The 22872-nt window shown below is 36.9% G+C and overlaps 2 long non-coding RNA genes across 14 annotated transcripts; one reads left to right on the top strand and one right to left on the bottom strand.

Annotated features, from left to right (window-relative positions):
• The first annotated feature begins 2125 nt into the window (after positions 1-2125).
• On the top strand, positions 2126-17943 carry LOC110940354. 3 transcript variants are annotated; one of them, XR_004893021.1, is made up of 3 exons: positions 2126-3178; positions 11127-15090; positions 15196-15569. It is a non-coding gene; the product is annotated as an uncharacterized LOC110940354 (long non-coding RNA). The 3 variants fall into 3 exon arrangements; XR_004893022.1 differs by adding an exon at positions 17486-17943 and having other exon boundaries at positions 2128-3178; positions 11127-15420; XR_004893020.1 differs by having other exon boundaries at positions 2149-3178; positions 11127-15569.
• On the bottom strand, positions 4534-9628 carry LOC110940355. Of its 11 annotated transcripts, XR_002593063.2 has the most exons (11): positions 9384-9626; positions 9103-9313; positions 8596-8650; positions 8294-8370; positions 7706-7773; positions 7544-7634; positions 7271-7460; positions 6870-7177; positions 5716-5917; positions 4863-4918; positions 4534-4776 (listed from the first exon to the last, which is right to left on the bottom strand). It is a non-coding gene; the product is annotated as an uncharacterized LOC110940355 (long non-coding RNA). The 11 variants fall into 11 exon arrangements; XR_002593060.2 differs by having other exon boundaries at positions 7706-8370; positions 9065-9313; positions 9384-9628; XR_002593057.2 differs by having other exon boundaries at positions 7706-8370; positions 9384-9628.
• Positions 17944-22872: the final 4929 nt, after the last annotated feature.

Here is a 22872-nt window from a genome sequence, read left to right as displayed (position 1 = left end):
GAAAATATACATTTTTAAGATCAAAGTTAGAAAATATCCACTTTTAGTTGGTAAAATATGTATATATCCATATATCTTAAAAATAATCTATTTTTAAGATCAAAGTTAGAAAATATACATTTTTAGTTTTAACCAAAATAATATATTTTTGAGTTGTTTATGAAAATATATATATTTCTTTACACTCCAAAATAATATATTTTCAAGTTGATAAAATATGATATATTTTCATAATAATTGTAAAAATACATACTTTGCCGTTTGTTCGGTTTTGGGAGTATCGTTTACCAAATTTGTCAAGATACAAGTTAAATTTCCGGAATATTTATATATTTTGTCTAAGGTGTCCATTGTCCGAATCGTCCAATATATTTATGCAAATATATTTTCTTGTGTTTGTCCATATACCCTTTCATGGGTTATTTTGCGTGAGTAATATTGGGTATTTGTCATGTTTGTTTATTTTGTTGGTGATACCCCTTGGGAGTATTTAGTGTATTTTTTATCATCCTAATACACTACTATATATAATACACATAATATACTCTTAGCACAAAATGTGGTGATCACTAAATACATATATTTTTCCTAAAAATATACATACTTAATATTGATTTTAACTTGAAGAAATTCTTATTTCTTAGCTTGTAATTTGTACTAAAATTAGGAAACCTTGATAAATATTTTTAAATGATTTTTTTTGGGAATAAGTTTCATCACAACTTATATTTTTCTAAGTGTCAAAATTTTATAAAAATTTTGACATAGTTTCCCCTAAAAATAGAGGTTTCCCATGTTTCCAAAATGTCACACCCCGACCGCGTAAAATAACAAATCGCGGCGGAATCGTCGGGGAGTGTTGTAACAGAATCATTGTTTCATAACATATGGAAATTGAAGTTTTGTTTTATTAAGTTACAAGAGGTTATTGTCTTAAAAACAAGGAAACATAACATAATTAACTAGTATTGCATCTTTTAATGTCACTAAGGCACTCATCCAATCATATGTTTGCATCATAATCATCTAACAATAGCACCTGAAACACATGTGAAAATAGGTACGTTAGCATAAAAATGCCTGTGAGATACATAGGTTTTATTGATTTAGGATTCATGACTTATAACTTTAAAGAAAAATGTTTAACAAAAGTTAGTCATGATCCTTGTAAAATGTTTTCTTTTATAAATCATACAAAAGTGATAAGAAATCAGATGATATAAAAGAACAATGCATAATGAAATGAATAACCAAGTAAAAATGAGTTTGTATAAAATATGTTGTTTGTAAAACAATGTTTCACGAAGATATGATATAAGTGTAAAAATGTATTATGTCTAACTTGAAATGGTTTAAATAACGCTACGATATGTAATACCATAAAAGCACTTATATATAGGAAGTACCAGCGGCGTATCCACCATGCTTTTATCATATTATGTCACACCCCGACCACGTAAAACAACAAAATATGGCGGAATCGTCGGGAAGTGTTGTAACAGAATCATTGTTTCATCACACATGGAAAATTGAAATTTTGTTTTATTGATTAACTGAGTTACAATGTCTAAACAAACAAAGAAGTATAACATAATTAACTAGTCTTGCATCTTTTATTGTCACTAAGGCCCAAGTGTGACAACCGGTAATTTACGCCCTTAATTTCGTGATTAACAGGTGATTAACGCGATAATAAATAATAATTACGACGCTAATTAACTAAAATTAAGCCTTTGGAGTGCCTAGGAACGTTTATGCGACATTTCAGTGCGCGTATGACGATCCGCGAAGAAACTATTGAAAATTTAACGGTAATAAACTGGAAACCGTACGAAGTACTGACAACGCCGACAAATATGGATGTTACAAGAATATTTTATGCTTATGGAGTTTGGGTCGCGATATCGGGTCTCGTAGTAATTACGGGCCACTTACGCATGAGATGGGCTCGTGGGCCCAGGGCCCAAGCCCAAAACCCACAAACCTAAACCCGCACATAACATACCAGGTCTCTACGCGATACTTATAAAATCTTATGAAATATTTACAAGAGATTCTCAAAATCTCTACAAGATACTCAAAATCTTTACAATATCTTTATAAATCTTTACAAGAGATTTTATGTCAAGGGATAAAACATTTAACTAGAATATAAATTGAATGCATAACATACAATAAAACTAATCTTGCTTATAAAGAGGGACCATTAGTCCCGTTTTGTTTTCATTCCACAAACAACAGACAGACTTAAGGTCTGCCTTTACTCCCCTCTCTCTCAAACCCTTGCACATTCAAAACAATACACACACACAAAACAAAAAGGAAAAGAAACACAGAGAAGCCAAACATCCAATTTTCTCCTCCTCACCCACTCGACACCACCCTCCTCTGATCTCGGTTATGTTTTCAAACAACACCCACAGCCAAACAACCCCTCTCCCTCTCCGGTGCTTATTCCGGCAATGAACCGGCTCCGATCGGAGCTCAGATGAGCCACACCCACACCGGTAAACCCTCACACCCACCCCCCTGTTCTCACTCCTTCTCTGACTCAGATTCGACGACCGGCGGAGCCGGCGTCGATGTTTTCCGACGACGGAATTTAGTGGCAGCGGACGACAACAGCACCACCACAGGCGGCGGCTGTGGTGGTTGACTTGACTGTGGTGGTGGCGCGTGATGGTGAGTGACGGTTGAAGGAGACAGAGAGAGAGAGAGAGAGAGAGAGAGAGCCGGAGAAGGAGCAGCACCGCCATGAGCGGCGGTGGCAGTGGAGTGCGGCGGCGGTTGCATCTCAGACCGGTGGTCCTTGACTCGGACCGGCGGTCCTTGTCTCGGTCCGACGAATATCCCGGTAATCACCTTCCATTCTCCTTACTTCTTGCAAACTGAAGGTGATGATGATGATTTTGTTTATGTTGGCTACTGTTGATGATAGAGACGATGTTCATAAGCGGCTAATGATTTTTTTTTCGGATTCACTACGGTTCAAGCACAGGTCCCGGTCCCGGTCAGATTCTGGATGGTGGTTCGGTGCGGCTCGGGTTCGGTGTTCGGGCTAATGTTGGCTCAACTCGGTTTGACTCGGTCAAACCGAGTCAACTCAGTCGACAGTTGGGTTCGAGTCAGTCGGCACGGGTCGGGTGTGAAGCGGTTTGGGTTGACTCGGTCAAACCAAGTAAGCTTTTCGACACGAAAATTAGCGATGCGTTTTATTTATTTACGTTGTTATATAGTTTTTATTTATTTCGTGACTAACGAGCTCGAACCGACTTAATTTGAGATTTGTTTACATTTGATATACTCGACAAAAATCTTATATAGATTGTTTATACTATTACATGGTTGATTGAATTTTGATAAAATAACGACAACTGTGTTGTCGGGGCGTCCAAAAACAGAGGAAACGTTGCCCGTTTTTCGAGGAAACCCGTAAAATAAAACGAGTTTTATTATAAAAACGTGCTTTTCTTGTAAAACGACAACTATTGTATTAAAGCGACTTTTACGAGATACAAATATAAAGTTTCCTTCGACAACGACTTACAACTTACGAGAACAACGATACGGAAATTATTTTGACAACAAAAATAAATATAGTTATTATTATATTTATTTCAAATAAACTCGAATCCTTTATAAATAAATATAGTAACATATTTATTTCAAATATCACGCGACACGATTTCGCCTTATAAAGTAAATATAGTTTTTATATTTATTTCAGATATCATACGACAAACAAAACGAGTTCTTTTATAAAAATAAATATAGTTATATATTTATTTTCAAATACAACTCGAGGATTCTTTTGTAGAATGAGTATAACTCTTTTATATTTATGTCAAACGCCTTAACGGCATATGCATATATATATTGATAATTTTCAAAACGCGATATATAATACAAGTCTATTATATATTACTTTCATACGAATATTCCTATACTAGGTTATTCCCCGTGGTACCCACGGGTTGCTATATTTTATGGAAATTAATATTTTATTAATTTTATTAAAAGGTTTTTTTTTTTTTTTTTAATTTGTGTAGACATATATACAATGATTCAATGTTAATCGTATATAATAATATAGGTTATCACCCATGAATACTCACGGGTTGGCCATTAAAATGATGTAAACAATAAATGTAATTTTTTTTAAATGTGTACTATGTGTAGGATTGAGAATAGTAAAATTTTCTTTACAAAGCAGGTAGTCTTCAAAAAAAGAAAAAAAAAATAAAACAGATGAAGTATTAGTTTAATGTATACTTTATTTAGTGGGATTCACTTTTGCACATGCTTAATGAATATTGGCCCAAAAAAATTAAAAAGAAATTTCATAAGTCAAAGGAGCTCAAAAGTCAAAGGTGAGTCACTTTTGTTTATTTTCAATCACGTTCAAATGATACAAGTCATGTGAAATGGGAAGCAAAATGGAAATTAAGTAATACCAATTTGCATTAGGTAACACATCTTACCCAAGAAAAAGAAATTGATTAAGAAGTCAAAAGATTTCAAAAGTCAAAGGAGTGTGGCTATGAAAATTAATTATGAATTTATAAACTTTCTGGTGAGTTTGGTTGCTCCTTTTTTGAAACCAAGTAGGCTTCTTTTTTTTGGGAAGTTTTTTCACATAGCAAGGTGCTATGTGGTCCAAATACACGCATAGTTTCATTCATTTAGTACAGCAAACAAAATATATTCAAAACATTACAAAACAATATTAAATGTTCTTGAATCTCTCTGTGATATGCGGAAGTCTTTCACCCGCTGCTGTGACCATTCAAATGATTCGTATTTTATAAAACTAACATAGAATAGTTAGAGATGAGTACCCAAAATGTCTAAAAACCCAATACCTTTAGCCGGAACCACCACAAAACCTGACCAAAACGTCACTGAAGCGCTTAAATGGCTACAATCAACAACACAAGTTTTGATTACATATGTATGTGTGTGTGTGTATATACTAATTCTAAAATGAAATAAAGCATGACAGTTAAGATGACTCATTTTGACCCATTTGCCTATATTTTGACCCAATCCTTATAACATAATAACCTAAGATAATAATATATAACAGATCATAAAAACCTAAGTTTAACCATCTATTAGCCTAAATAACACTTTGAACCTCTAAATTATCCTCTTTCCCTTCTCCACCACAAATTTTTGTTGGTTTAGAAAGGAAATGCAGCCCACAAACACTTACACGATGACATCGACACTTAATAATAGATACAATATAAGACCACTCACAACGACAACCCACTACATACAAACATGAGGGAGAACATTGGATAGGCGGCCTATAAAATCTTGTGCAAACACAACAACTCCCAAATTCTACAAAGAAATGCACAAACAGCCATAGTAGAATATCTCCCATTAACACAATAATGTGAAAGAACAGGGATAGGCATAAACATCTTGTACCAAACGCTTTAGAAAGACACATACAGCTATAGTGGGAAAACTTTCACAAACAAAATCTACCAGGTAATAAACAGTTTGCTAGGGGAAAAAATAACACTGACATTAAGCAAATTAAGCAGGATATACTACCATTTATATCAAAAGCAAATGTAATATTCCCTCTCCCCAATTATATCCCCACTCTAGCCCATGACAGACACATAAGGGACACTAAATAGTTGAATTTAGCAAAATATCATCTATGTTAATTTTAAAATTCAACATTAAAAATCTTACCAAGCCGGGCTGCAAAGAAAGAAATCTTCTCCAACATATATAAGCACTTTAACACCATCTTCCAAAACCTCCGGAAGTCAAAATCAAGGTTTCTTATGATGTTTTCCATCAGTGCATTGCATTGTAAACCTCATTACTAAGCGAAAAAAGGTTGTATCATATGGAGCACCGAACCGTTTCTCCACTAATGACATGGTGAAGCCTACCAAAGACCACCACATAATGAGCCTCACAGATGATAAACAAAAAGATATATAAATGTGTAATAACTCAACATATGGCACGGTGCCATCTTTGAAATAGATAATGCGCAAAGATAATCAAAACTTTTTACTTTTGAGTCCGGTTTAAAACAAATGGATGCCTTCTCTTTTCTTATGAGTTTGCAGCCTTCAACAGGACCAGTACTTGTAAAAACCTCTTGAAGAAGTGGTTCATCTATTTGATTTATTATCTAACTCGCATAAAACCATCTCTATAAAATATCTTTTGAAGTATATTCTGAATTTAATTTAAAAATATATTCTATAAGACTTGACAAAGTAGTGAATCACTTCACTGTACATAATATTATAAAATAGAGATTTACAAACAACACATTCTATGTATTATTGACATAAATTAAACAACCCGCTTTAAAATCTTGAACAAAATGACTAATTCAGTGAATCAAAAATAATTGGGGATATAGCGATACATAATTTACTCCAAATAAGTAGAACAAATGAAATAAACAGCAAACGGATCGGTATTTTTAAGCAAAATTCAATCGTGTGTATAATTCACCTGGCCCAAAATTATACGCTCTCGTTCGGTTATTTCTCGACCGGTTTCAACTCAAGTATAAACCCCCAAACCAAACCGTTCGATACGGTTAGAAAGCTCCTAAATCGACTGACTGAATTTTATTTTTTTTTGAAAAACTATCCGTGAATCCAAACCAGTGAAAGGTTTCGAATGGTTCAGGTTGAAAAATGAACAATTGTAGGGCCGGAGTATCGGGCCGAACCCCAATTTGTGGTTGAAGTCATTCAATGAAACACTATTCAATTCGCAATTGTATTCCTAGGTGCCGGAAGCCTCTCTCCCCCCCCCAAAAAAAAACAAATTTCAAGTTTCAGTTGCCAGATTTTCTATAAACGGTCGAAAGTTACCTTTGTTCGTGGCATAGAACAGTAGTGGTGCCCTGTGGGTTGCGTACTGCGAAAATACAGAGGAGCCTCGATCGGTTGATCAGAAGAGTGACATCAGTATAGTAGCTAATGCAAGAGAGCAGGTAGTGGTCGTAGCCTGCTCGGTGTGGTTGAGAACAGAGCTGCTGGTTTGTGAACTACATTAAGAGGTGGCCGTGACGATGGTGGTTGTGGAGGCTGCTGGATTCATAAAGACTGACCATGGAAAATCCTCACAGAAGGTGAAACCAATAACCTAGGCAGTTGCTGCATTATTTCAGCCCGAGAGTCTGAAAAGAATGAAAACAATATTCCATTAAAACTGACGAAGCGAAAACAATATACAATTTTTTTTATTTATATATCATTTTTCCATATAATACCTTGACCCCTACATCTGAAAGCTTTGGCCAATAATCTGTTCAAGATTACTCTATTGATATTGGTCTCAAGATCCATCTTTTTTGAGTTATAAGCTGCATCTGCTTCTACATGTTTAGCTGAATACTTGAGCCTTATTTCAGCAACAATTTCCGCTATTTCCTTTTCACATTCGGTATTCAGCCTTTGTTTCTGAACGAAAACAATACAGATAGTATGATGAATAGTCGATCTATATGAGTCAACTTATCAATATAAAAAAATAAATGAGTGACCATTTCTCGATGGAACTTGGTTACATTCTCTTTCATTTTCAAAGTGAGTCTCCTTCATAGCATTTTAGACCACTAAAGTTATTACTCAAATCTACAACCAAATAAGTTGAATTAATCAATCAATTATTAAACTGCAAATTACAATATCAAACAGTCACTTACACACTTTGGGGTGAAAAAAAATGCACATTAAGGCGTGATGCTATCTTATGCTACATAGACTTGTCAGCCTGTAACAACACCATCCAAAATGTACCAAATCAGCATATATTTAAGAAAGTTTTTAGACAATGGGTTAACCCTAGCCTTTTTTAGCTCATACTAAAATACCACAAGTTTAGACTAAATTGTCTACCTGTTACTCAACCCACCCATTTTATCATCTCTAACTTCTTCCATTCAATGAAAACTAATTAAAAACAAAATACATTGAAGCTCTAAACTATACTTAAAAGGTAATTTTTGCAAATATAATGGGACGGATGAACGTGTTTCTTGTGGTAATGAAAGTAAGACTGGAGATGGGAAGCATGTACAAACCTGGATCAGTAAGACATCTAAATATTGTAGAGTTCATTGATTACCCGTGGGTCAGACAACATCTTACACATTAGACAATGAATCTTTGTTCAGACAACATCTTACACATTCGAACAATTAATCTTTCTTGCTTATAGAAAAAAGTATGAATAGTTTAGCATATTGATGGAATGTTGAGAGTAATTTAAAAAGAAAAACCAACTACATAACCTGGCTGGATCCCATGATATGTCTCTCCACGCTGCTTGCAATTGTTACTTTTAACCATCCACACAACTCCTAAACACCTATTGATTGAAACAATCAAAGTCGGCCAAAAAGAAATTGTGAAAATAGTTCACTTAATAATAAAAGCGAGTATGCAACTAAAGCGTAAATCATGCACATAAGCGAATATCAAATCCTGCACATATTGGATATCTGAAACTTAAAGGAGCAAACTGAATGAACGGTAAAAAGTTGTAACCATGCCACTTAAACATGTTGTGAATCAGGCTAACAGCTTATTGAACCTGAATGTATTAAGTCAATGGATACGGCTCGGCGTTGTGGCTCTTTAAATCCAGCCTACAATACAAAATAGTTAAACACAATTAGCGCATTAAGAATTTAGTTTTGTCGTCAGTACGCAACTTAAAGTAACGGTCATCAAACCTTAACCACAAATGCAACATAATGGCAATTAAATAATATCCGGTTGCAAGATACATATAATTTAAGTGTTTAGTTTTCTAATCCCAATTACTCACGCCTCATGTAAATAAGAATATGTAGGTTCCACGTAGTCCAATTCCCTAACGTAACACAAATAACATCAAAAGTTAACCCAAAAACCCAAATCGCCGTGAACTAAACCAACTGAACAAAAAATTAAATTAAACCTAGAGAACAAAATTACGAAAAAAAAGCCAAATAAGAACCAATGCAACTTAAATCAACAAAAGTTAAAAAAAGAAAAAAAAACTTCTACTAATCAGCCACCTTCTGCCGGCAGTGAAATTCGGTAGCGGGATACAAACCTCAGCCGTAGAACCAAAGCAGAAGAAAAAAAAGGCAGCAACACAACATCCCCCTGGTTCTCTTTATGTCCATATCTCTATGCCATAACCAACAGTTTCAACTTCGCTAGGAAAGCTTAGAAAGCCTATCTACTTGTCGGGCTACCGAAATTACATCCAGTAAGCAAAATTGAATGAAAAAGCGACACTCCTTTGTGTTCAGAAGAAAACCCTAACGAACAAATCTTCAAAAGAAATGGTTTGAAAAATAAGGAATAAGAAATGTTAGAAGGATTGCTAACCTAATCATTGTCTTGAATTAGAATCGTAAGATGATGAAGGCTAGGGTTTTGTGATTGTAAAACTCTTCAACATATGAATCTGCAGAGAAAACATGAGGAAGGCCGCTAGGGTTTTTAGAGTGAACAATGAATGGGCGAATGGGAAATGGGTGAGATTTTGTGGAACTTAGGAGGGATCTTGGTGGTGGCGGTAGGAGGGAGAGATAGCTGCAACTATTTCTTTAGGGTTGTGAAAGAATAATGAGGAAAAAGGAAATATAATGGATCCATTTTCTTAGATGGGCGGGTCGGAACCATGTTTGTCGGATCCCGCTAAACCCGAGTAAATAAGGTGGAATTTTTTGGAGCCAAAACCAATTTCAAGAAGCCCTATGGTGATGCCACATCATTTCCCAAGTCCTTATAACATGACACCTAAGCCCTTATTTATCATGTTTATATATATATATAGATATCAACGTACGACTTCATAAAATGAAGCTAAACAAATATAACTTAATCATTTTCATTAAGTTAACAACTTACGTCAAATCGTTCAGTTAACGATTCGGTAGAGCTCGGTAACACGTAGTTACCGTTTGTGCTTAGAAACTTATTAGATATTCCATGTTAGGAATATTGTAGAATGCACGCTAGCAAGTCTCGTCTTGGAAACGACATCGCGAAGTCGTATTTACTAGCTTTGCACAGGAATATTCAGGCGAGTTCATAACCCCTACTTTTTACTGTTTTATATTTTTTGTAAATGTTTTCGGGGTGGAAAGACATGCACGTTTTTCAGAAACATACAAAGTTTTGAACAAACGCAAAATTCGTATTTCTAAATCATATCACGAATGGATTTCGAGGAACTCAAATGATTTACAAAAGGTTTATACTGAACATACCGGTTTTTACAAAACAAATGCGTATTTTCAAAATGTGAATGATTTTTCGTAACTAGGGAGTCAGTCAGGGTGGCTGGGGAGGTTCAGCCAGGGTGGTTGGGGAGGTTCAGCCAGGGTGGCTGGGGAGGTTCAGCCAGGGTGGCTGGGGAGGCTCAGTCAGGGTGGCTGGGGAGGTTCAGCCAGGGTGGCTGGGGTGGATTATATGTTACAGTAATTACGAATACTTTTTACACATGGTATGGTTAGCTTAAGGAGGGTTTACTACTTAGATCATGTGAGTGGGTAGGCAGAAACTTGAGGCCATTAATCCTCATTGTAGGACCGAGGGACAGGAGCGGTAGATCTATCTGGGTGTAGCGAGCCCAGCTCCAGGCCCAGCGTAACGGACCTCGGGGTGACTTTGTGCCCAACGCATAAATCTGCTAGGTTTGAGTCTTCCTACTTGCACTTCACACATATCAATGGCCTTGTAAACCATTGGTGATCTCTTTATTTCCTTATTTGCTACATACCTGGGATTTTATACTTACGGAAAATACTTGTTCATACAAATTAAATACCATGTTTTATACAAAATGCAAAGCATAGGATTATGCGGGTATGGAGTCAAAGTCAAGGTGGGCAGTGACGGTTACACGAACATTACGAATATAAGACTTTATAAATACATGGTTTTTATGAACATACTGTGTTACAAACACAACGTTTCCATATAACTTGACAAGAAAATGACTTTTGATTCGTTTTCTCAATACTTTCAAAAACCGGTTATTCCAAAGATTTATTTCAAATCTTTTACAAACAAACTATGAACTCGCTCAACTGTATGTTGATTTTTCGCATGTTTCTTTCTCAGGTTGCTTTTCAAAGCCAAGGCACTGTTGGAATAGGAAAACCATGAAGAGTCGAGTACTTAGTGGGCGTTCAATTTCTAGAAGTCTTAGCTTATTTTGCTTCCGTTGTGCAATGAAGATACCAGTCCAGTCACGCCAATGCTCTGATAATTTCGAGGTGTGACAGATTGGTATCAGAGCTATAGGTTACAGCGAATTAGGTTTCTGTTGTGATGCCTAGGCTCTAACCTCACCTTTCCCCCTGGGGACTTAGATCATTGAGACGTTGAACACATATAGAACGCCTAGTACTCGGATATGGTCTCCAACCGTTGTCGAAAAACAAACAGTCAAAATTTTGTCTCCAAACAATACGCTAAAGTGGTGATTTATACACGGTGCATAAAACAATTACATACAGTACACAACACTCTGAGAGTTTAGGAAACATGCATTTAAGACCTTCGGAAAAGGGAATTCAGCCGGGTGGCTGGATCTGGTCGGGAGACTAGGAGATTCAGTTTGAGAGGCTGGGAAGGTAGTCTGAGAGACTAGGAGATTCAGTCTGAGAGGCTGGGAGGATAGTCTAGTGGGACTAGGAGATTCAGTCTGAGAGGCTGGGAGGATAGTCTAGTGGGACTAGGAGATTCAGTCTGAGAGGCTGGGAGGATAGTCTAGTGGGACTAGGAAGTTCAGTCTGAGAGGCTGGGAGGATAGACTAGTGGGACTAGGGGAATTACTTGATTGCTTATTGGTTACTAACATGCTTATTTGATTATATGAATGATTATTTGTGCATGGTCATCACGTAGGAACCGCGAATATTAACTCGGGTACGCACTATTATCAATATTGTCTATGATATTTTAACTTCCCGAGCAGGCAACCTACGCATAACAAAACGCTAGCGCACGAGAATACATGGAACTCAATTTTTACGTCAACGGATGTCAGGGTACATCACCTTCTACGTGGCACACGATGCTAGTACACAGGTATACGTGAAACTTAAGCTTACATCAACGAAGGTTGAAGTACGTCACATATGACTATCGAGGCGAGGCCTTTGAAAAGACGCGATGGCGCAATTTAACGATGACGCTAGATTCCTGTCAACAGGAGAACTAACGGCCAGGAAACGGCAACTTGTCACGCGATCCCGCAACGACACGAATCACTCCAAGGGAAAGACGTATGTCTCCACATCCCCTATTTCGGTTAACGATGAATACGATATGTTCGACATTCCATGGTAATGTCACCTAACAATTGGCCGTCACACGAAACCCCAGGTAAAGTCCTCAAATTTCTTTTGTTGAAATTTCGACTTTCACATTTACTGAGTAGATTTTCGTATCTCTACTCCTCTTAATGGTCATTGTGTCATGATCATTTCTTTCAGTAAAGCGAACACTAATTGCTTCATTTCTTGGAAAATTTATATGTTACACATGTATCGTTTGTTAGGCATGTGGTTTCATTTCAAATAAGCGTTTCATTAAAGTTCAAATATTGTATTCGCTAAAACTAATTATCGATTTGTGATTCGAATGACCCACGTTATTGTAAATGTTGGCTCCTTTGTTATCGAGTCAACACATTTCCTTGAAATTTCTTGACTTTTCGAGTTACATACATGGTTTTCATTGCGACCATGCCAAAAGTTTTATTGTTGATACATGTACTTGTTGTCGGCTTGCGCCGAAACCAATTTCGATTGTTTGAACTTCTTCATTACACACATTTCATTCAAGATACCATATGATGTATATACCATATGATGTATAGAAGACATCATATTCAAATTCGTTTTAACAAGTGTTTCGTTTGCTCCGAGTCGAAATAAACTTGTTTGGCATTCGACTCTGTTAAATTGTTTGTTGATTTCGACACCTTGTGGTGGTGTTTCCACTTAATTGAAGCTTGCGCTAAACTCGTTTCGGCATCTCATGCACGGATTTAAATATTTATTTATTGGTTGCTTTAAATCCACTTCGATTTATTATATCAAAGCTGTCTTGACACAATAGTGTGTTAAGACAATGGTACACCAATTCATTTTTATATTCCTGTGTACCTCCTAACGGTCCTTTCAACGTCGATCGAATGTTTTGCGATATTCATTGCTTCTTCATCTTCGATCGAGAACATTATTTCTTTGATGTTTCATTTTCAATTGAAAATTCTATGATGTCATTTGAAACAAACTTTCAAATTCCCATTACTGCGCATTCATTTGACTTCAAACACGGTGAAATTGTTTGATCACCGCTATTATTGGATTGTTTAAATCATCACGACACCTTGTGGTGTCAGTACAAACTTGTAGCTTGGGCTAATCATGATCGATCGTTTCATGCAAAACACAGGTGATACTTGTTCGATCACCGGTATTATTGAATTATTTCATTCATTACGACACCTTGAGGCGTCAGTATAACTTGCAGCTTGTGCTGATCACGATCGAGCGTTTCATGCAAACTATTATATTTGAGATTGTTGTTTCTAAGTTCATCCAGTGGATGTTATTGCTTCTAGAACTCATTTACTTGTTGTGAACGTTCATATGGAATTCGACTGGTCGAAATTCCTGTCCATTGTTGGATCCCTGTTAACTTAGTCACATTAGTGACTATACCTATACGTCTTGCTTCCTTTGACATCAATTATGAGGAGATGACATAGTCAAAAATTTCGAGGACGAAATTTCTGTAACAGGGGGAGAATGTGACAACTGGTAATTTACGCCCTTAATTTCGTGATTAACAGGTGATTAACGCGATAATAAATAGTAATTACGACGCTAATTAACTAAAATTAAGCCTTTGGAGTGCCTAGGAACGTTTATGCGACATTTCAGTGCGCGTATGACGATCCGCGAAGAAACTACTGAAAATTTAACGGTAATAAACTGGAAACCGTACGAAGTACTGACAACGCCGACAAATATGGATGTTACAAGAATATTTTATGCTTATGGAGTTTGGGTCGCGATATCGGGTCTCGTAGTAATTACGGGCCACTTACGCATGAGATGGGCTCGTGGGCCCTGGGCCCAAGCCCAAAACCCACAAACCTAAACCCGCACATAACATACCAGGTCTCTATGCGATACTTATAAAATCTTATGAAATATTTACAAGAGATTCTCAAAATCTCTACAAGATACTCAAAATCTTTACAATATCTTTATAAATCTCTACAAGAGATTTTATGTCAAGGGATAAAACATTTAACTAGAATATAAATTGAATGCATAACATACAATAAAACTAATCTTGCTTATAAAGAGGGACCATTAGTCCCGTTTTGTTTTCATTCCACAAACAACAGACAGACTTAAGGTCTGCCTTTACTCCCCTCTCTCTCAAACCCTTGCACATTCAAAACAAAACACACACACAAAACAAAAAGGAAAAGAAACACAGAGAAGCCAAACATCCAATTTTCTCCTCCTCACCCACTCGACACCACCCTCCTCTGATCTCGGTTATGTTTTCAAACAACACCCACAGCCAAACAACCCCTCTCCCTCTCCGGTGCTTATTCCGGCAATGAACCGGCTCCGATCGGAGCTCAGGTGAGCCACACCCACACCGGTAAACCCTCACACCCACCCCCTGTTCTCACTCCTTCTCTGACTCAGATTCGACGACCGACGGAGTCGGCGTCGATGTTTTCCGACGACGGAATTTAGTGGCAGCGGACGACAACAGCACCACCACAGGCGGCGGCTGTGGTGGTTGACTTGACTGTGGTGGTGGCGCGTGATGGTGAGTGACGGTTGAAGGAGACAGAGAGAGAGAGAGAGAGAGAGAGAGAGAGCCGGAGAAGGAGCAGCACCGCCATGAGCGGCGGTGGCAGTGGAGTGCGGCGGCGGTTGCATCTCGGACCGGTGGTCCTTGACTCGGACCGGAGGTCCTTGTCTCGGTCCGACGAATATCCCGGTAATCACCTTCCATTCTCCTTACTTCTTGCAAACTGAAGGTGATGATGATGATTTTGTTTATGTTGACTACTGTTGATGATAGAGACGATGTTCATAAGCGGCTAATGATTTTTTTTTTCGGATTCACTATGGTTCAAGCACAGGTCCCGGTTAGATTCTGGATGGTGGTTCGGTGCGGCTCGGGTTCGGTGTTCGGGCTAATGTTGGCTCAACTCGGTTTGACTCGGTCAAACCGAGTCAACTCAGTCGACAGTTGGGTTCGAGTCAGTCGGCACGGGTCGGGTGTGAAGCGGTTTGGGTTGACTCGGTCAAACCAAGTTAACTCGGTGAGTCGACTCGGTCAACTCAACTTTTCGACACGAAGAATGGTAAAGAATTAGCGATGCGTTTTATTTATTTACGTTGTTATATAGTTTTTATTTATTTCGTGACTAACGAGCTCGAACCGACTTAATTTGAGATTTGTTTACATTTGATATACTCGACAAAAATCTTATATAGATTGTTTATACTATTACATGGTTGATTGAATTTTGATAAAATAACGACAACTGTGTTGTCGGGGCGTCCAAAAACAGAGGAAACGCTGCCCGTTTTTCGAGGAAACCCGTAAAATAAAACGAGTTTTATTATAAAAACGTGCTTTTCTTGTCAAACGACAACTATTGTATTAAAGCGACTTTTACGAGATACAAATATAAAGTTTCCTTCGACAACGACTTACAACTTACGAGAACAACGATACGGAAATTATTTTGACAACAAAAATAAATATAGTTATTATTATATTTATTTCAAATAAACTCGAATCCTTTATAAATAAATATAGTAACATATTTATTTCAAATATCACGCGACACGATTTTGCCTTATAAAATAAATATAGTTTTTATATTTATTTCAGATATCATACGACAAACAAAACGAGTTCTTTTATAAAAATAAAGATAGTTATATATTTATTTTCAAATACAACTCGAGGATTCTTTTGTAGAATGAGTATAACTCTTTTATATTTATGTCAAACGCCTTAACGGCATATGCATATATATATATATTGATAATTTCAAAAGGCGATATATAATACAAGTCTATTATATATTACTTTCATACGAATATTCCTATATATCAACGTACGACTTCATAAAATGAAGCTAAACAAATATAACTTAATCATTTTCATTAAGTTAACAACTTACGTCAAATCGTTCAGTTAACGATTCGGTAACACGTAGTTACCGTTTTTGCTTAGAAACTTATTAGATATTCCATGTTAGGAATATTGTAGAATGCACGCTAGCAAGTCTCGTCTTGGAAACGATATCGCGTAGTCGTATTTAACTAGCTTTGCACAGGAATATTCAGGCGAGTTCATAACCCCCACTTTTTACTATTTTACATTTTTTGTAAATGTTTTCGGGGTGGAAAGACATGCACGATTTTCAGAAACATACAAAGTTTTGAACAAACGCAAAACTCGTATTTCTAAATCATATCACGAATGGATTTCGAGGAACTCAAATGATTTACAAAAGGTTTATACTAAACATACCGGTTTTTACAAAACAAATGCGTATTTTCGAAATGTGAATGATTTTTCGTAACTAGGGAGTCAGTCAGGGTGGCTAGTTAGGTTCAGCCAGGGTGGCTGGGGAGGTTCAGCCAGGGTGGCTGGGGAGGTTCAGCCAGGGTGGCTGGGGAGGTTCAGCCACGGTGGCTGGGGAGGCTCAGTCAGGGTGGCTGGGGAGGTTCAGCCAGGGTGGCTGGGGTGGATTATATGTTACAGTAATTACGAATACTTTTTACACATGGTATGGTTAGCTTAAGGAGGGTTTACTACTTAGATCATGTGAGTGGGTAGGCGGAAACTTGAGGCCATTAATCCTCATTGTAGGACCGAGGGACAGGAGCGGTAGATCTATCTGGGTGTAGCGAGCCCAGCCCCAGGCCCAGCGTAACGGACCTCGGGGTGACTTTGTGCCCAACGCATAAATCTGCTAGGTTTGAGTCTTCCTACTTGCACTTCACACATATCAATGGCCTTGCGAACCATTGGTGATCTCTTTATTTCCTTATTTGCTACATACCAGGGATTTTATACTTACGGAAAATACTTGTTCATACAAATTAAATACCATGTTTTATACAAAATTCAAAGCATAGGATTATGCGGGTATGGAGTCAAAGTCAGGGTGGGCAGTGACGGTTACACGAACATTACGAATATAAGACTTTATAAATACATGGTTTTTATGAACATACTGTGTTACAAACACAACGTTTCCATATAACTTGACAAGAAAATGACTTTTGATTCGTTTTCTCAATACTATTTCAAAAACCGGTTATTCCAAAGATTTATTTCAAATCTTTTATAAACAAACTATGAACTCGCTCAACTTTATGTTGATTTTTCGCATGTTTCTTTCTCAGGTTGCTTTTCAAAGCCAAGGCACGGTTGGAATAGGAAAACCATGAAGAGTCGAGTACTTAGTGGGCGTTCAATTTCTAGAAGTCTTAGCTTATTTTGCTTCCGCTGTGCAATGAAGATACCAGTCCAGTCACGCCAATGCTCTGATAATTTCGGGGTGTGACACCAAGTCCGCCTATGTGTATCTTGATCAATCCTATGCATCATCTCCTGAAACACATGTGAAAATAGGTACGTCAGCATAAAAATGCCGGCAAGTACATAGGTTTTATTGATTTAGGATTCATGACTTATAAGTTTAGAAAAAGTTGTTTAACAAAAAGTCAGTCATGATCCTTGTAAAATGTTTTGTTTTATAAATCATTTGAAAAGCGATGATACATATGTATATTTAAAATAATAATGTAAGGTTAAATGAATAACCAAGTAAAATGAGTTTGTATAAAACAAACTGTTTTGTAAAACAATGTCTTGTGAAAAATATGTTATTTGTGTAAAATGTAATAGTCCAAATTGAAATGATTCAAATAACGCTACGATATGTAATATAATACAAACACATATATATAGGAAGTACCAGCGGCGTATCCACCATGCTTGTATCACATTACACACGTCTCGTTACTTAAATCACTTACCCAAACAAACCACCAATGTAAATTGCCCATGTCCAAACCAATTGCCAAATGTCATTGTGAAAACCATGTCAAAATGTCTATGTCAAATTTCAATCACGTAATGTGTAAACAAAATGTCATGTATGGCAAGTGAAACATGTATCAACTAAACCATAGATGAAAATGCATAAAACAAAGTATTGAAGTAAAACTTAGTTTAAATCAATGTTATGTTTTGTGGAAATGCATGCTATACTGATACAAACACTTATGCAGTATGTTAAACGCATACATTCAAGCCTTGAGACAGCAGGATAACCTTAGAGTAAAGGTTATCAAAGTGAAAATGTTTTCGGATTCAGTAATTCCTTACACCCAAACAAACCTAGGATGTCAGGAACGGGATTTGTCAAGTCCTATGGTACCTAATGTCCTTATACAACTATGGTCACCTAATGTGTTTGGTCGGATCGTAATGATCGACCAAATGTGTTTGGTCGGATCGTAATGATCGACCAAATGGGTCGGGTTTGTAAGTATAAGCGATTGTTTAGATCGCTTACCTTTACGACCCTAAACAAGCACAAATCTAAGAGTGACGAGCTAAACATGCTAGAACATGTTTAGTTAAGTTAGAAAACAGGTTTGGTATTAAAACAAACAGTTTTAATACCCTAGATTAGTTTGGGTACAAAATACGCGAGAAAACGTATTTTGGCCGAAACTACGACTCGTCACCGAGCCTAGATAACGTGGTAATCAGTTGGTATAGTCACTAGGGACTATAACCATCGTGATTACGCTCATGTTATGAAGTTCAAACGAACTTCGCGTTGACCATAGACCGGTCAAAGCAGAAAGTCCAACAAAGTTTGACTTTCACGGTAAAAACGCGAAAAAGAATGAAGGAATACTTACAAAAGGTCCAAGAATGGAAGCTTGATCCGATTATCCTCAGGTATGGAGCATAATAACCCCAACTTAGAGGACAAAATCAGATCAAGGTGTGGAATGAGGTGAAAAGGGTTGGGGTATTTATAGGAAAACAAGAACCGTTAAGACCGTTTCTTGATTCTCGTGCTTTAATCTTGAGCGTACAAGTGGGCACAAGGTTTTGTGATACTAGGGGCATCCAAAACCAATCCATAGAATCAAAGAAACTATGTGCAAAACCATGGGAGCAGCTGGGTTTTAATAAAATAAAGTTTTCTGACATGGGAGAGGCTTACGGACCGTAAGCAACTCCATACGGTCCGTAAGGACCCTATTTGCTGGCAGCAACTTTCAGAATTTGGCAGAACAGGCCCCTGCACCTCCAAACTTGGTTTTTGATGCGTTTTGACACGTTTAAGCCCCGTTAACCCCATTTTAAGGCACAAATAAGAAGTTAAAGTATAGGGAACTTAAAATGTGCTCAAAAATATCCCGGATGTCGGCTCGTTTGGTCGTACGGTTGCGTTGTTCGGTAAATTACGACGGAAGTCGTAACGGATGCAAAAACTATCCAAATTGCGCGAAGAATGGATTTTTATCAAGCCAATCACTAAAACATAATATTTTAATGATTACATAAATTTTTGGATGTCCGGAAGTATTCAGAACGTAAGTTATGCGCAAAAATGCAAACTTATGCACTTTTTGACGCTTTTAGTCCCTGAATGACCAAAAAGTTTATTTTAGCACATCGAACCCCTCAAAGCCTATTTATAAGCTATGTAAAGGATATTTAGGGTGTGTTTAACTTATGATCAAGTTCTGGAAGGTTCGTTACAGTTCAAATTGACATACTTTCGCAGTTTGTCAAATTTAGTCCCTGTAAGCGAATAAACTCGATTTCGGCATACCAAACCTTCCAAAACTTATTTCTAAGTTATGTAAAGGTTATTTAAGGTATGTTAAGCCTATGTTACTATTCCGGAGTGTTTGTTGCATTAAACTGGTTATATTTATGCATCGGGGCGCGTATAACCTTCTAGAAAGCGATTTAGAGCCCGAAATCGAACAAGAATTGATATGTGCAAATGATACACATATTTATACAAATCCCAAGTATGAAATACAATATTTCATTGGTTTGGTATTTGTTTGATGGTTGAAGTGACACATGTGTCACAGTCTCCCCTACTTCAGGAAATTTCGTCCCGAAATTTATCTAGAGGAAACTCGTGAGAGCTTGAAACATGAAGTTGAAAAGATCAAACAATACTGGTTAGAGTTCTGAACTTCTAGTAACTTTAAATAACATCACGCTTGCAATGTGAGAGGGACGCTTATATACAAGTATATAAAGTGTTATTGGTGCGTCCACCGTACCTCTATTACATTGTTCACATTTTGTTATGGTAGTCACTATCGGTTCTTACACATAATAAGTCTTACCGTGGTTTCCGTGCATTGAACTTCATAATTATGTATGCATCCATAATTACGTAATTCCTTGCATAGTCACGTAGTGCATCTTATAATGTGTAGGAAAAATAACGAACGAATAAACCTGTGATGAGTGTGACTAGACCATACTGGGGTCCTTTTTAATTGAGTCAATAAATGATCTCTAGACCGCCAAGGAGTCTTTTCAGCTTATATCATCACATGTCATTCTTAACTAGATTCTGAATAAATCCTTTGACTAGACCACTCAAAGGGTCTCTTTTAGAATCATGGAATGGTACTATATAATCCAAGGGTCTTGACTATCATGTAGAAGCCCAATAAGGATTTAAGGTAGTACCTTTTTGAATATCCTACCACGAATCCCTCATATGAAGATATGAAAGGTTCTACGAGGATTTGGATAACGAATATCCAGAGTATACAAAAACACAAAATGCAGAAAAGAAAACACAAAATGCATAAACACATAATCACATAATTGTTTAACTTGATTTTCAATTTGTTATCATTTTGTTAATTGCGCACAAGTATTTAAAGCACACTAGGAATCCATTCCGTGGATTTCATTTGGTGCTTTAAACATTATCAAGAATCTAACTATGAAGTTAGAAAGGTCTTAGAGAGAAAATTCGATTTCGATTGTAAGGAACCGAAATGTTCGAATTAAGGTACACAAGGAATCCAATTAAGGACTATGATTTGAATGATAATCATCCACAAGGGTCTAATTGTGAAGAGAAAAAGATCCCATATAGATTTTTTTTGAAGTTGAAGATGTTTTGAAATCTTGCACTAGACGTGCTTGAGTCAAAACATGAGATAAAAATGCTTATGAAGTTGAGATGCTAGATATGCCAAGGCGACATATGAAGCGGAATTTGAAGGTTAAGTCAATGTATGAGGAAAATATTTTTGAAAACTATACAAGGGGTTTTAAAAAAATGTGTTCAATGTTTTTGAAACCTTATATATAATACTTTTGAAATCATAAAGTAGATGTATTAGGTAGGTATATTTATAAAAATGTTTTAAAATCATGCGAGATAAATTTTGAAATTATGTATAACGTTTTTTGAAAACATGAATGATGCTTTTGAAATCATGCACTTGATATAAGTAATTATACTGTATTAGTAACATTTTGAAATCATGAAGGTTGTTTTTGAAAACATAGACAATGTTTTTTAAATCATGGAGGTTGTTTTTGAAAATATAGACAATGCTTTTGAAATCATGCATTTGATATGTTAAGTAAATACACTATATTAAAAATGTTTTCGAACTATATATAAAATGTTTTTGAAATCATGAAGGTTGTTTTGAAAACTTATGTTATGCATGTTGAAAAATCAGAACGTAATGGGTATGAAATTTGAAAATACCCTTAGTTATCTAAGCAAGGATTCAAAGGCACAGATGTGCGAAAAGCATGATTACTCATAATTTCGCTGTATTTCTTGCACTTCGTCTCCTAGAATGAAACGGGTACTTAAAAATTTTTCGAGGAAATCATGAGCGATCACTTGAAAGAGAGAATCACAAGAGTAGTTTGTAAAGAGCATAGCTCCTTGATGTAGGTATCATAGGGAAATGCCATACACATATGTAACTACATTTGTATATCAGAATTGCGAACAATGACTTTTATTTATGAACAAAACAGATTGTTTCATAATACAAGAAAACAGAAGAAACAAAGGCATAAGAAAGCAATATCTTTTGCTCAGCCAAATGCTCATCCAAGGGTTGGATTTGCATTGACAATCTTCGGGCAATCCCTTCGGAAATGGCCCATTTCGCCACAGTTGTAGCAAGAACGAGCTTGTGTAGGATTGTTGCCAGCTTGATTTGGTGCTGCTGCAACTGGGCAAACTCTTGCTGTATGGCCAATAAGTCCACAAATTAGGCAATTGCGGCACCTCACACTGGCATGATGATGAAGGGTACATCGGTTGCACAAGGGTGCAGTTCCGTTGTAGGGCTTCTTAGCTAGTGGTGTCGCCACTTGGCTAGGTCCCGTTTGATTTGATGTAACAGCAGCGGGTCTCCTTGAAGCCTTACGCTTCTTTGATTTTGGTGCTGGATTGACTTCTGCTTCCCTCGGTGACTCTTGAGTGGCTCCATTTTTGAGACGAGACATGGCAATGCCTAGATCCACAGACTTCAGAATCACTTCGCCTATTTGCTGGGCAAATTTGGCTGTTTGCTCGGACATTTGACCGTTGCTGAGATGAACAGACATTCTAGAAGAGAATGAAAGACATAGGAAGAAACAAGTGAAAGGTTATCGGATAATCAAAACAGAATGGCAACGCATAAAGATTGCGATCATTTGTTTGTTACCTAAGGCAAACAAATGAGACGGTGACAAATCAAAG

The sequence above is a fragment of the Helianthus annuus genome, chromosome 5 (genome assembly GCF_002127325.2).
Source record: "Helianthus annuus cultivar XRQ/B chromosome 5, HanXRQr2.0-SUNRISE, whole genome shotgun sequence".
In the NCBI taxonomy this organism is placed as follows: Eukaryota; Viridiplantae; Streptophyta; class Magnoliopsida; order Asterales; family Asteraceae; genus Helianthus; species Helianthus annuus.
Note: the sequence above shows the minus strand (reverse complement) of the source record. Positions and strands in the feature narration are given on the sequence as shown.